The sequence below is a fragment of the Bufo gargarizans genome, chromosome 2 (genome assembly GCF_014858855.1).
Source record: "Bufo gargarizans isolate SCDJY-AF-19 chromosome 2, ASM1485885v1, whole genome shotgun sequence".
Lineage (NCBI taxonomy): Eukaryota > Metazoa > Chordata > Amphibia > Anura > Bufonidae > Bufo > Bufo gargarizans.
Genome location: NC_058081.1, coordinates 388827522 through 388842465, shown reverse-complemented (window position 1 = coordinate 388842465; position 14944 = coordinate 388827522). Strand labels below are relative to the sequence as shown.

At 46.0% G+C, this 14944-nt stretch overlaps 1 protein-coding gene across 2 annotated transcripts in view; it reads right to left on the bottom strand.

The window, feature by feature from the left end:
• Positions 1-14944, bottom strand: part of DBN1 (drebrin 1) — a 132859-nt gene that overhangs the window by 82600 nt on the left and 35315 nt on the right. The gene's annotated exons all lie outside the window — the stretch shown is intronic.

The window sequence follows — 14944 nt, the reverse complement described above, 5'->3', positions numbered from 1 at the left end:
ACGCTGCCAAGGGAAAGGTGGGAGGCTAACTCAGCCCTCCCTACATACATGGATTGGCTGCAAGCGCCAAGTATAACAGTGTAGACAAAATCTAAAAACAGGATATACATTGTGGCAAGGTTTTGTACAGCAGTACATGCTGCTCCCTTTTATTAGCCAAACACATACAATTACCATTTCTTTGGAAGTGATAAAGGGAGGAGCTGAACAAATCCTTGGCATCCGAGTCCAGCATCATATGTTACAAGCTCAGCCTCCATGTTTTCTCAAGATGTGATTAGAAAAGAAATGCCGTTCGGCACTAATAACATCAGAACAAATTGTTAAAAAATCAACATGGAACAAAGCTGGTCATATGACGATGCATCATATACGTCTTCACTGTATTACTGGCTATATCAGAGTTTGTCAATAGGATGTATATTTAAAGAGGCTCTATATATTGGTGGTGGTCAGACACCTGGCACCCCATAAACTAGTCACCCAGCAGAGTAGAGGAGCTGGAAGCAGAAGGCTCTGTCCACTGTGTATTGAACGTATTCAGCTCACAGAATGGAGGCGGCACATGCGCCAGATTTTGAATGCAAACAGGCAGGGCCAGCAGAGAACGATGCCGTTCCCTGGCCCTGTCAATCACAATGCGGAGGGGGCGTCTTTAGGATCGGAGGATGCGGCTGCTACCAGCAAGTAGCCGCCCTACTTGCTGGTAGCAAGGTAATTTGCATATAAAAGCATGTTTTAAACAAAATCTACAGGACCAAAATCATTAATTAGATTATGTAGGCATAAACCGCTTCCTGGTCCTCCAGTACTAATGAGCGCTTCCATAATGGAAGTGCTCATTAGTATTCACCCCATAAGATATACCGTATTTTTCGCCGTATAAGACGCACCTAGGTTTTTGGGGAGGAAAATAAGAAAAAAAATATTTTTAACCAAAAGGTGTGCTGTGTGTTTGGAACTAATGGTGGCCTGTGGATGGCACTATTACTGGGGATCTGTGGATGACGGACACTTATGGGGGGATTTGTGGATGACGGACACTGTTACGGGGGGGATCTGTGGATGACTGACACTGTTACGGGGGGGATCTGTGGATGACTGACACTGTTACGGGGGGGATCTGTGGATGACTGACACTGTTACGGGGGGGATCTGTGGATGACGGACACTGTTACGGGGGGGGATCTGTGGATGACGGACACTGTTACGGGGGGGGATCTGTGGATGACGGACACTGTTACGGGGGGGGATCTGTGGATGACGGACACTGTTACGGGGGGATCTGTGGCTTGCACTGTTACAGGGGGATCTGTGGCTGGCACTGTTACAGGGGGATCTGTGGCTGGCACTGTTACAGGGGGATCTGTGGCTGGCACTGTTACAGGGGGGGGGGGGGGGGGGGGGGGATCTGTGGATGGCACTGTTATACATGTGTCATCCACAGACCCTCCCAGCCCATAACTGTGCCATCCACAGATCCCCCGCCGCTCCAGTATACTAATATAATATGTCTTATTCAATTAGTAGTTATTAAATATGCCTCTTTATTCCTAATAGTACCTTAAATCCTAACCGCTTCAGTATAATGCCGGCAGCGCCGCTTGCTTCATTCATAAAGTAGGCGGCGCAGGCACGTGACATCAGGGAGTTACGCTGCCGCCCGCCCGGCCTGCATTGTACTGAAGCGCTTATGATTTAAGGTACTATTAGGCATAAAGGGGCATATTTAATAACTATTAATTGAATATGACATATTATATTAGTATACCGGAGCGGCGGGGCTATAGTACAGTGACTGCACCGCCCCGCCGCTATTGCCGGCCCCAGCTCCTCCTCCCAGTCCCTCCCCGAGTCCCCGCTCGCTTTACATCGCAGCTTGCGATGTAAAACTGACAGCATTCGCCGTATAAGACGCAGGGGCATTTTCCCCCCATTTTGGGTCTTATACGGTCTTATGCGTCTTATACAGCGAAAAATACGGTACTTTATTTTATTTATTTTTTTATTTAATTTTTTGAGGGGGGGGAGAATGTGTCTTATGGGGTGAAAAATACAATATGTGAAGCAGTCCCTAAAATACAGTGAGCAGAAGGAGTTGAGCAGATTGATATATTGTTATGTGGGAAAAGATTCAGCAAAACTTGTAATTTATGCATCATGCATAATGCTTATTCAATCCCATCAGATTTTACAGCTTCTGGGTGGTGGGTTCAGATCAGTTGAGGTGGCTTTTTTGGTTGCATTGGAACCTCAAATAAGTGATCAGCTTTTGTCTTGATTTGGAGGAAAAGGCGTTAAACACCATAACCTCTGTGTGTTCCCCGCTCTGCAGCATTGCCAGTACTTTCCATCATTTACACTAACTTAAAAGGGTTATTTATTAACAAATATTCAGTCATATATTTACCAGCATCTGATAAAAACTGGCACCGGCAATGACGCACATGGTTTAGATGTCCTTGTAAGATTTTTGTAATGGAACCTTAAGATATTTTAGTAACAAGAGTTACTACCGATTTTTTGGGTTCAAGGAGACAGATTATGATTTTTAATGGTGCATAAACTGAAACTGGGGAGGACAAAACAATATTGGGGCCATTTAACAACTGTAAAGGAAATCTGGGTTAGTTGCACATAGCAACCAGATTCCACCTTTTATTTTCCAAAGGAGCTGTCAAAAATGAAAGGAGGAATCCAATTGGCAACTAAGGCAGTTCTACCTTACACCAGTTTGATAAATCTCCCTAATAAGTATTGACTGCTCTATTGTACACCAGTCTTTATAGAAAACCCCACTGCATATGATGCACTAGAATTATTATGCGGTAATAACCTTGCTGCATCACCAGGAGCACTGTAGACCACAGATAAAAGTCTACAACAGCTAAGAAGCTGGTGTAGATTTCTGCAAATGTTAAATGGGTTATACTGCAGAGGTCCCACCGACTGCCCACCTTCTTCTGCGTACCTCAGCTCACTTTTTATAAAAGTGACAAAAGAGGTAGAAAAGTTGCAATTTTGGTAGCAAAAATGTAGACTTTGTACGCCAGTATTCTGAGGTAATAAAGTTGATACACTCCCCTCACTGTGTATATTACAAGTCAGGGTACTTTCACACTAGCGTTTTTCTTTTCCGGCATAGAGTTCCGTCACAGGGGCTCTATACCGGAAAAGAACTGATCAGGCATATCCCCATGCATTCTGAATGGAGAGTAATCCATTCAGTTTGCATCAGGATGTCTTCAGTTCAGTTGTTTTGACTGATCAGGCAAAAGAGAAAACCGTAGCATGCTACGGTTTTTTCTCCGGCGAAAAAAACTGAAGACATGCCTGAACGCCGGATCCGGCATTTTTTCCCATAGGAATGTATTAGCGCCGGATCCGGCATTCAGAATACCGGAATGCCGGATCCGTCGTTCCGGCATGCGCAGATCGGTAAAAATGCGAAAAATTTACAAGACGGATCCGTCGGTCCGCATGACAAGCGGAGAGACGGATCCGTCCTTGCAATGCATTTGTGAGACGGATCCGGATCCGTCTCACAAATGCTTTCAGGCAGCAGCAGATCGGCGGATCCGGTGGCCAGTTCCGACGCAAGTGTGAAAGTAGCCTCAGCTGGACTATTCTAAATACATTCGTGTCTGGAGGCCTCCGTACATTTTAATAGGGAAGGGCAAAATATGAGGGAAAAACAGGAGCAAATTCAATAGCAACCTTATACTTGTCAATTGCTATGTATGCAATATCCTGGTATAAATTGCCTCTACAAACAAAAAGGGACCCACAACACAGGTAAGCCAGGCAATTGGATGTTATTGAGAGGGGTAGGGACAGCCTATGTACAACTGAAATTTGAAGGGCGCTCACATTGTCCTGGTGCTCTTCTCGGCAATCCCTAGGTGTCATTGATATAACATCCACACAAAACTTCCAACAATGACCAGTATTCCAATAAATTGCCTAAAAACCTGTCTTTTATTAATATTTTTGTAATGCAAATGATGGGAAAAGACCCAGCTTACACACTGATAACCTAAGTAGTCCTTAGTCATGGCTGCTTAGCTTTCATTTCCAACGCGGCATTATAGGTCGTTGCCTGTACACTAGTTGGTTCATGCTCAATGCAGCAGCTAGCCATCCTACCGCAGGCATATTATGGATGCAAAGAGTGAAATCTGCAGTAATATATGTGTACTGTGCAGCGGATTTCAGGCCATATTATTTTACTGACATACGCTGCAGCTCTTTACAGACATTAGCATCACTCACTGTGCCCAGTGGAGCTCACAATCTAGATTCCCCATCAGTATGTCTTTGCCATATCAGCTGAATGTGCATATAAAGCCTCCCTACAACTGCATAATAAATTAATAAGAGAGATGGAAAATTATATAATAAAAACAGGAAACAAGCCTTTAATCTTCACAATCCTCTTAGTTATATTTATCAGTTACCTTAGCAATGAAAATACTTCATCACAAAAGAGGACCACCTCTACATAGTAACATAGTTTATAATTAAATATTAACCTCTGAAATTGTATGTATACTAATGCCAGAAGTCCGACTTGCGGCAGAGGATTCCGGCAGGCAGTTCCGTCGCCGAACTGCCTGCCGGATCCGTCAAAACGTATGCAAACTGATGGCATTTGTCAGACGGATAGGATCCTGATCCATATGACAAAAGAATTGAAATGCCGGATTAGTCTCTCCGGTGTGATCCAGAGAAACATTTATTTTGTTCACATTTTTTGCAGTCTGAGCATGCGCAGACCGCAATGCCGGATCCGGCATTAATGCATGTTAATGGGGGGGGGGGGGGGGGGGGAGGCTGCAGCATGCTGCGGCATTATCTCCATCCTGAAAAGGCAAAAAGACTGAACCGAAGACATCCTGATGGATCCTGAACGGATTGTTCTCCATTCAGAATACATTAGGATCAAATTGATCAGTTCTTTTCCGGTATTAAGCCCCTAGGACGGAACTCAATGCTGCAAAAGAATAATGCTGGTGTGAAAGTACCCTAATAAACTGATGAACTGGAATTAGTGATGTGTGAGGAGGACTATGACATAGTGGGAATAACATGGCTGGATGATAGCTATGACTGGGCAGTTAATGGGGTTACAGTCTGTTTACAAAGGATCGCCAAAACCGGAAAGGGGTCTGCCTTTATGTAAAGTCCTGTCTAAAGCCCACACTCCAGGAAGATATAAGTGAGGGGCATGGATATGTGGAGTCACTGTGGGTAGAAATACATGGAGGCAAAAACAATAATAAATTACTAATAGGAGTTTACTATAAACCACCTAATAAACCAGAGTCTACAGAAAATCTGCTAATAAACGAAATAGATGAGGCGGCAGATGATAATGAGGTAGTTGTTACGGGGGACTTCAACTACCCAGATATAGACTGGGAAACAAACCTGTATATATCGCAAAAAAAAGGAAACAGGTTCTTGGCAATAACCAAAGACAATTACCTCTCCCAACTGGTTCAGGATCTTACTAGAAGGACAGCCATACTGGACTTAGTATTAACCAATAGACCTAACAGAACAACAGACGTGCAGGTTGGGGGACACCTGGGAAATTGTGACCATAAAGTAATAACCTTCCAATTATCCTTCAAACGAGCGTTTCTACAGGGAGGAACAAATATACCAAACTTCAAAAATGCTAAATTTAGCCAACTGAGAGGCCATAGGCCGAACTAACTGGGACAAAGTCCTCAAAAATAAAAATACAGCGACAAAATGGGATATTTTTAAAAGCATCCTAAAATCTAATTATGAGAGGTACATACCGTATGGGAATAAAAGGTTAAGGAACAAGAAAAAATACCAATGTGGATAAATAGAACTGTAAAGAAAGCAATAAATGACAAAAAGAAAGAATTTAAATCACTAAAAACAAGGAAAAAAATGGAATATGTAAAAAACAAAAGCAGCCAAACTAGAGACCAAGAGATTAATTGCCAAAGAGAGCAAAACTAACCCTAAAATGTTCTTCAATTATATAAATGGTAAAAAGTATAAATCTGAAGGTATCTGCCCTCTACAGTGTAATGAGGGGGGAGTTGCAGAGAGCGGTGAGGAGAAAGCAAAGCTATTAGCGCATTTTCCAGTGTATAAGGCTACTTTCACACTTGCGTTCAGAGCGGATCCGCCCAGACGGATCCGCTCATATAATGCAGACGATGGGATCCGTTCAGAACGGATCAGTCTGCATTATATTGTAGAGAAAATTCTAAGTGTGAAAGTAGCTTCAGACGGATCCGTCCAGACTTTACATTGAAAGTCAATGGGGGACGGATCCGTTTGAAAATTGAGCCATATAGTGTCAAATTCAAACGGATCCGTCCCCATTGACTTACATTGCAAGTCTGGACGGATCCGTTTGCCTCCGCACGGCCAGGCGGACACCCGAACACTGCAAGCAGAGTTCAGGTGTCCCAATAGTTAGTCCAGCAAGAGTACCCTGTTTATTCATTAAGTAACTAAATTTAATAGGTAATTTCAGAATTTACATATACACAGACAAAACAGTTCTATGCAAATGATCCATGTAGAGGCCAGAATATGAATACCTAAGATACAGGTATACACAGCGGGAGGCCGGGGAAGATTATCCCTAGCACTGATTCCCTGATCTGGTCCTCTGCCCAGGGACGTCTCCTGATGGTGGGGGCGCCCTGTCCCCGTACCTAAACTCCAACTCCTAACTATCCCTGGTGAGGTGAGTGGTGGAGTGGGACGATATACGTGGTGTCTAACATGGAAAACAAGCACAGATAGAAAGGATTAGTTACAAAGGTGTCCACTGTATACTGCCCTCGTGGCGTAACCAGGAGGTACAGGGCACACCTAGAAGATAAAATATACAAACAAAACGCACAATTAGGTATAGGTATATTAAGATAAGTATAGATGACCTACAAACCCCGACGCGTTTCACCCATACGGAGGGTTCATCAGGGGGTTACGTGTAGTAGGTATGCAAAGATACCGGGACCATTGCCAATGGTTATGGCCGCCCCAGTTCAGTGATGCGTGTGTGCATATATAACAGGAATAAACAATCCTTTATGACACTGCAGACCCACAGTAATGAAACGATTGCCAAATGGCAGTTTACATACGTTTTTGGCAGCGTGGTGAGTGAACTCGACTGCCAACATGCACACTGAGGTAGGCAATAAGATATTGCAAACAAGGTCGTTCCTGAGGAGGCTCATAGATAAGAGCATATATAACTGGCTGAAGTGCAGCACGAAAGGTATGCGTGCCCCAGTTTAGTCACCCAGGATGCCGGGCTAACCACCCAGAGGATACATGGTGTGGTCAGTGGTGTGGAATAATGGGTCTGAGGTCACCCATTATTCCACACCACTGACCACACCATGTATCCTCTGGGTGGTTAGCCCGGCAGCCAGTTATATATGCTCTTATCTATGAGCCTCCTCAGGAACGACCTTGTTTGCAATATCTTATTGCCTACCTCAGTGTGCATGTTGGCAGTCGAGTTCACTCACCACGCTGCCAAAAACGTATGTAAACTGCCATTTGGCAATCGTTTCATTACTGTGGGTCTGCAGTGTCATAAAGGATTGTTTATTCCTGTTATATATGCACACACGCATCACTGAACTGGGGCGGCCATAACCATTGGCAATGGTCCCGGTATCTTTGCATACCTACTACACGTAACCCCCTGATGAACCCTCCGTATGGGTGAAACGCGTCGGGGTTTGTAGGTCATCTATACTTATCTTAATATACCTATACCTAATTGTGCGTTTTGTTTGTATATTTTATCTTCTAGGTGTGCCCTGTACCTCCTGGTTACGCCACGAGGGCAGTATACAGTGGACACCTTTGTAACTAATCCTTTCTATCTGTGCTTGTTTTCCATGTTAGACACCACGTATATCGTCCCACTCCACCACTCACCTCACCAGGGATAGTTAGGAGTTGGAGTTTAGGTACGGGGACAGGGCGCCCCCACCATCAGGAGACGTCCCTGGGCAGAGGACCAGATCAGGGAATCAGTGCTAGGGATAATCTTCCCCGGCCTCCCGCTGTGTATACCTGTATCTTAGGTATTCATATTCTGGCCTCTACATGGATCATTTGCATAGAACTGTTTTGTCTGTGTATATGTAAATTCTGAAATTACCTATTAAATTTAGTTACTTAATGAATAAACAGGGTACTCTTGCTGGACTAACTATTGATACACATTGATACCCCGTCTTAGTATAAGCTCGCTATCTGTATTGCTGGACTTTTAGAGTTCAGGTGTCCGCCTGCTGAGCAGAGCGGAGGCCAAACGCTGCCAGACTGATGCATTCTGAGCGGATCCCCATCCACTCAGAATGCTTTAGGGCTGTACGGATCCGTTCGGGGCCGCTTGTGAGAGCCTTTAAACGGAACTCACAAGCGGAGCCCCAAAAGCAAGTGTGAAAGTAGCCTAAGACTACTTCCTAACACTAAAAATTATTTATATAAGTCGGGGGTCATCTTATACACCGAGTATACTCAGATCTGATGGTATATTTTAACCCCCAGGCGTTCCCATGGTGACGGGGACACTTGCCTGGGGGTTAGAATATACAGGGCCCCGCCGCTCACAGGAGTACATTTAATAATTGAAATCTGTAACATTAACTTTAAATGAGCGCTTATGTCTTTACTAGGGTACCTTACTCTCAGCTCCGGTAATAGGCAGTGCGGGCGGCGCGCAATCACTGACAACACGTGCCTGCCCCTCCCACTAGGCGGGGCAGGCGCGTGATGTCAGTAAGTGAGCGCCACCTGCACTGCCTATTACAGGAGCGGAGAGTAAGGTACCCTAGTAAAGACATGAGGGCTCATTTAAAATTACAGATTACAGTTAATAAATGTATACTCTGGACATGAGGGCTCATTTAAAATTACAGATTACAGTTAATAAATGTATACTCTGGACGTGGGGAGGGCAATCTGTGGATGGCACTGTCATGGGGGGGGAGGGGGCAATCTGTGGATGGCACTGTCATGGGGGGGGAGGGGGCAATCTGTGGATGGCACTGTCATGGGGGGGGAGGGGGCAATCTGTGGATGGCACTGTCATGGGGGGGGAGGGGGCAATCTGTGGATGGCACTGTCATGGGGGGGGAGGGGGCAATCTGTGGATGGCACTGTCATGGGGGGGAGGGGGCAATCTGTGGATGGCACTGTCATGGGGGGGGGAGGGGGCAATCTGTGGATGGCACTGTCATGGGGGGGGGAGGGGGCAATCTGTGGATGGCACTGTCATGGGGGGGGAGGGGGCAATCTGTGGATGGCACTGTCATGGGGGGGGAGGGGGCAATCTGTGGATGGCACTGTCATGGGGGGGGAGGGGGCAATCTGTGGATGGCACTGTCATGGGGGGGGAGGGGGCAATCTGTGGATGGCACTGTCATGGGGGGGGAGGGGGCAATCTGTGGATGGCACTGTCATGGGGGGGGAGGGGGCAATCTGTGGATGGCACTGTCATGGGGGGGGGAGGGGGCAATCTGTGGATGGCACTGTCATGGGGGGGGAGGGGGCAATCTGTGGATGGCACTGTCATGGGGGGGGAGGGGGCAATCTGTGGATGGCACTGTCATGGGGGGGGAGGGGGCAATCTGTGGATGGCACTGTCATGGGGGGGGAGGGGGCAATCTGTGGATGGCACTGTCATGGGGGGGGAGGGGGCAATCTGTGGATGGCACTGTCATGGGGGGGAGGGGGCAATCTGTGGATGGCACTGTCATGGGGGGGGAGGGGGCAATCTGTGGATGGCACTGTCATGGGGGGGGAGGGGGCAATCTGTGGATGGCACTGTCATGGGGGGGGGAGGGGGCAATCTGTGGGTGGCACTGTCATGGGGGGGAGGGGGCAATCTGTGGGTGGCACTGTCATGGGGGGAGGGGGCAATCTGTGGATGGCACTGTCATGGGGGGGGAGGGGGCAATCTGTGGGTGGCACTGTCATGGGGGGGAGGGGGCAATCTGTGGATGGCACTGTCATGGGGGGGAGGGGGCAATCTGTGGATGGCACTGTCATGGGGGGGAGGGGGCAATCTGTGGATGGCACTGTCATGGGGGGGAGGGGGCAATCTGTGGATGGCACTGTCATGGGGGGGGAGGGGGCAATCTGTGGATGGCACTGTCATGGGGGGGGGAGGGGGCAATCTGTGGATGGCACTGTCATGGGGGGGGGAGGGGGCAATCTGTGGGTGGCACTGTCATGGGGGGGAGGGGGCAATCTGTGGGTGGCACTGTTATGGGGAGGGGAATCTGTGGATGGCACTGTTATGGGGAGGGGAATCTGTGGATGGCACTGTTATGGGGAGGGGAATCTGTGGATGGCACTGTTATGGGGAGGGGAATCTGTGGATGGCACTGTTATGGGGAGGTGAATCTGTGGATGGCACTGTTATGGGGAGGTGAATCTGTGGATGGCACTGTTATGGGGAGGTGAATCTGTGGATGGCACTGTTATGGGGAGGTGAATCTGTGGATGGCACTGTTATGGGGAGGGGAATCTGTGGATGGCACTGTTATGGGGAGGGGAATCTGTGGATGGCACTGTTATGGGGAGGGGAATCTGTGGATGGCACTGTTATGGGGAGGGGAATCTGTGGATGGCACTGTTATGGGGAGGGGAATCTGTGGATGGCACTGTTATGGGGAGGGGAATCTGTGGATGGCACTGTTATGGGGAGGGGAATCTGTGGATGGCACTGTTATGGGGAGGGGAATCTGTGGATGGCACTGTTATGGGGAGGGGAATCTGTGGATGGCACTGTTATGGGGAGGGGAATCTGTGGATGGCACTGTTATGGGGAGGGGAATCTGTGGATGGCACTGTTATGGGGAGGGGAATCTGTGGATGGCACATATAGCATAAGATGCTATATAGTGTCATCCACTGATCCCCCTCCCCAGAGCAGTGTCATCCACTGATCCCCCTTCCCATAGCACAGTCATCCACTGATCCCCCTCCCCATAACAATGCCATCCACAGATCCCAGTCAGTTCTCTGGACTGGAGAAGATAGTCTTGAAGACAGGGATGGCTGGGCATTCCGGGGTAGTCTTATACGGCGATTATAGCCCATACCCTATATTTTAAATGGAAAAGTTGGGGGTCGTCTTATACGCCCAGAAAATACGGCAAATATTTTGTATCCACTGAGGAAAATAAACTGTTGGATAAAATGCAGAATTTAAAAGTAAATTCCCCATTAAAAGTGCCCTGACCCTGGAAGAAGAACAGCGGCATCTTAAAAAGCTTAAAATAGACAAATCGCCAGGACCAGATGGCATACACCCCCGTATCCTAAGAGAATTAAGTAATGTCATAGCCAGACCCTTATTTCTGATATTTAAGGACTCTATACTAACAGGGAGTGTTCCACAGGATTGGCAAATGTGGTACCAACATTCAAAAAGGGTCCACTCTTTGAAGGTTTTCTAATAGATGCTACATGTATCTTGGATTACCTCAATGAAAATAAGCATATAACGCTTTTTCAGCATGGTTTCATGAGGGACCGGTCACGTCAAACTAATTTAATCAGTTTCTATGAGGAAATACCGTATTTTTCGCCCTATAAGACACACTTTCCCCCCACCCAAAGTGGGGGGAAATGTTCCTGCATCTTATGGGATGAATACTAATGAGCGTTTCCAATATGTGGAGGTTCTGTACTCACCGCTTCCTGGTCCTCGGCTGTCGGCTGTAATGTGGCTGCTCACAGCGTGAGGGCGCTCTGTAACCTCACGCTGTGCGCCTCAGTTCACAGCATAGCCGGTGGCAGGAAGAGCAGGAGGAGCGCCAAAAGGTGAGGACCGGTGGTGTCCAGAGCTGGAGGTAAGTGGCTTTTTTATTTTATTTTATCTGATCTGAGGCTGCAGACAGGAGCCTGGGGGCTCTGATCCAAGGTCTGATTGAGGGTCTTATTAACATTGGGGGTCTGATTGGGGGTCTGAGCTGAGGTCTAATTAAAAATATTTTTTCCCTTTTGTCCTCCTCTAAAAACTTGGTGCGTCTTATGGGCCAGTGCGTCTTATAGGGCAAAAAATACGGCAAGTTCTAGACAGTGGATGTCGTATATCTGGACTCCAAAGCATTTGACACTGTACTGCATGAAAGGTTAGTATATAAAATGAGAATGCTCAGACTGGGAGAAAATGTCTGTATGTGGGTAACTAACTTGCTCAGTGATAGAAAACAGAGGGTGGTTATTAATGGTACACACTCAGATTGGGTCACTGTCACTAGTGGGGTACCACAGGGGTCAGTATTGGGCCCTATTCTCTTTAATATATTTATTATCTTGTAGAAGGCTTGCACACTAAAAATAAATAAATCTGCAGCTGACACTAAACTGTGTAAAGTAATTAACACTGAAGAGGACAGTATACTGCTACAGAGGAATCTGGATAGATTGGAGGCTTGGCCAGATAAGTGTCCGATGAGGTTTAACACTGACAAATGTAAGGTTATGCACATGGCTTCCCAAGTCACCCGTACATACTAAATGGTAAAACACTGGGTAACACCAACTAAGAAAAGGACCTAGGAATTTTAGTGAAGAGCAAACTAAGCTGTAGAAACCAATGCCAGGCAGCTGCTTCCTAGGCCAATAAGATAATGGGTTGCATCAAAAGGGGCATAGATGCCATAATGAGAACATAGTCCTACCACTTTACAAATCATGACAGACCACACATGGAGTACTGTGTACAGTTCTGGGCTCCTGTGAACAAGACAAAAAATAACAGAGCTGAAGAGGGTTCAGAGGATGGCAACTAAAGTAATAACTGGAATGGGTACCCTGAAAGCTTATCAAAATGAAGGTTAATCACTTAATTTTGGAAGCGCCTATTAGTACCGGAGGACCGGGAAGCAGTGAAGGCTCTGTACTCACTGCTTCCTAGTCCTCGGCTGTCGGCAGTGAAGGCTGCGCACAGTGCGAGTGTGAGCTGTGACCTCACCCTGTGCGCATTGGGTCACAGCACAGCAGGAAGAAGCCAGAGCGTGCTGGAGGGGAGGAGCGGCGGTGTCTTTAAAACCTAGGCGCAGCTTATGGGCCGGTGCATCTTATAGGGTGAAAAATATGGTAATAACCATGTATAAATATATCAGGGGTAAGTACAAATATCTCACCCATCGTCTATTTATCCCCAGGACTGTGACAAGGGGCTATCCTCTGCGTCTGGAGGAAAGAAGGTTTGTACAGAAACATAGAAGAGGATTCTTTAAGGTAAGAGCAGTGAGACTATGGAACTCTCTGCCTGAGGAGGTGGTGATGGTGAGTTTACTAAAAAAGAGTACAAGAGGGGCCTGGATATATTTCTGGAGTGTTATAATATTACAGGCTTTAGCTAGTAGAGATAAGTCGTTGATCCAGGGAGTTATTCTGACTGCCTGATTGGAGTCAGGAAGGAATTTTTTACCTTAAGTGTTTTTTTTTTTACCTTCCTCTGGATCAACTTGCAGAATAACAGGCCGAACTAGATGGACAGATGTCTTTTTTCGGCCTTATATACTATGTTACTATGTTATTCTGATTACATCTAAACGTGATATATAGCTCTCCGATTATAGAAACAAGTAAATATATTTCCATTGGTGGTCTCGAGTTCAATTTGCCAGTCATATCTACCTGTATTAGGGTACTTTCACACTAGAGCTTTTCTTTTCCGACAGAGTTCCGTCCTAGGGTCTCTATACCAGAAAATAACTGATCAGTTTTATCCTAATGCATTCTGAATGGAGAGCAATCCGTTCAGGATGCATCAGCATGTCTTCAGTTTAGTCTTTTTAAAGTTTTAGGACGGAGAAAATACTGCAGTTTTCTCTCAGGCCCAAAAAACTGAACACTTGCCGGAATGAAGGATCCGGCATTAATTTATATTGAAATGTATTAGTGCCAGATTCGTCCTTCCGGTCTTCACATGCGCAGACCTTTAAAAATGTGAAAAAAATAATAATATAGAAACTAATCCATTTGTCCATATGACAAACGGACAGACTGATCAGTTCTTACAATGCATTTGTGAGACTGATCCGCATGCGGATCAGTCTACAAATGCTGTCCGTTTGCATGCAGATTGCCTGATCCGGCAGGCAGTTCCGGCGATGGAACTGCTTACCGGATCACTCTGCAGCAAGTGTGAAAGTAGCCTTACAGGTTGTCTAAGACCGAACAAGGGAACGGAGCGCAAAAAGCCTTGTTTCCTTCAATTGGCAATCCACACATATCAGACTGTTGGTGGATACCACTTTTGGTGGATTCTGGAGTATATGAGATGCTGTAGCTCAGGATAAATACAGAATAAGCAACGCAATGTATTTACAAAGTTACCAGATGTTTTGTAAAATGGTACAAAAAAAACAAGCTCTAAAGCTCATATGCTTCAAGGGTTCTTTCAATATAGGTTATTTCTGCTATGTTTGAGATTTTTTTTTTTTTTTTTAGCAATCTATACTTAAAGGACTTGTCTCACTTCAGAAAATGGCATTTATCATGCAGAGAAAATTAATACAAGGCGCTTACTAATGTATTGTGATTGTCCATATTGCCTCTTTTGCTGGCTGGATTCATTTTTCCATCACATACACTGCTCGTTTCCATGGTTACGACCACCTTGCAATTCAGCAGCAGTGGCCGTGCTTGTACACTATATGAAAAAGCACAGGCCTCTCTGGTGGTTGGGACAGTGAGGGTGCACATAGGCCTGTGCTTTTTCCCCATAGTCGCCAAAAATGTTATCTGCCAGTTAAAACCAGATAGTAACACATTTCTTTTTTTCTAATCTGATTTTATTTTCCAATTGTAGAATTTATTTTATTTTATTTACTGAACACGATTATACTTAACAGCATTTACACAGCATAAAAAAAAAATCTTTATGGCAGCC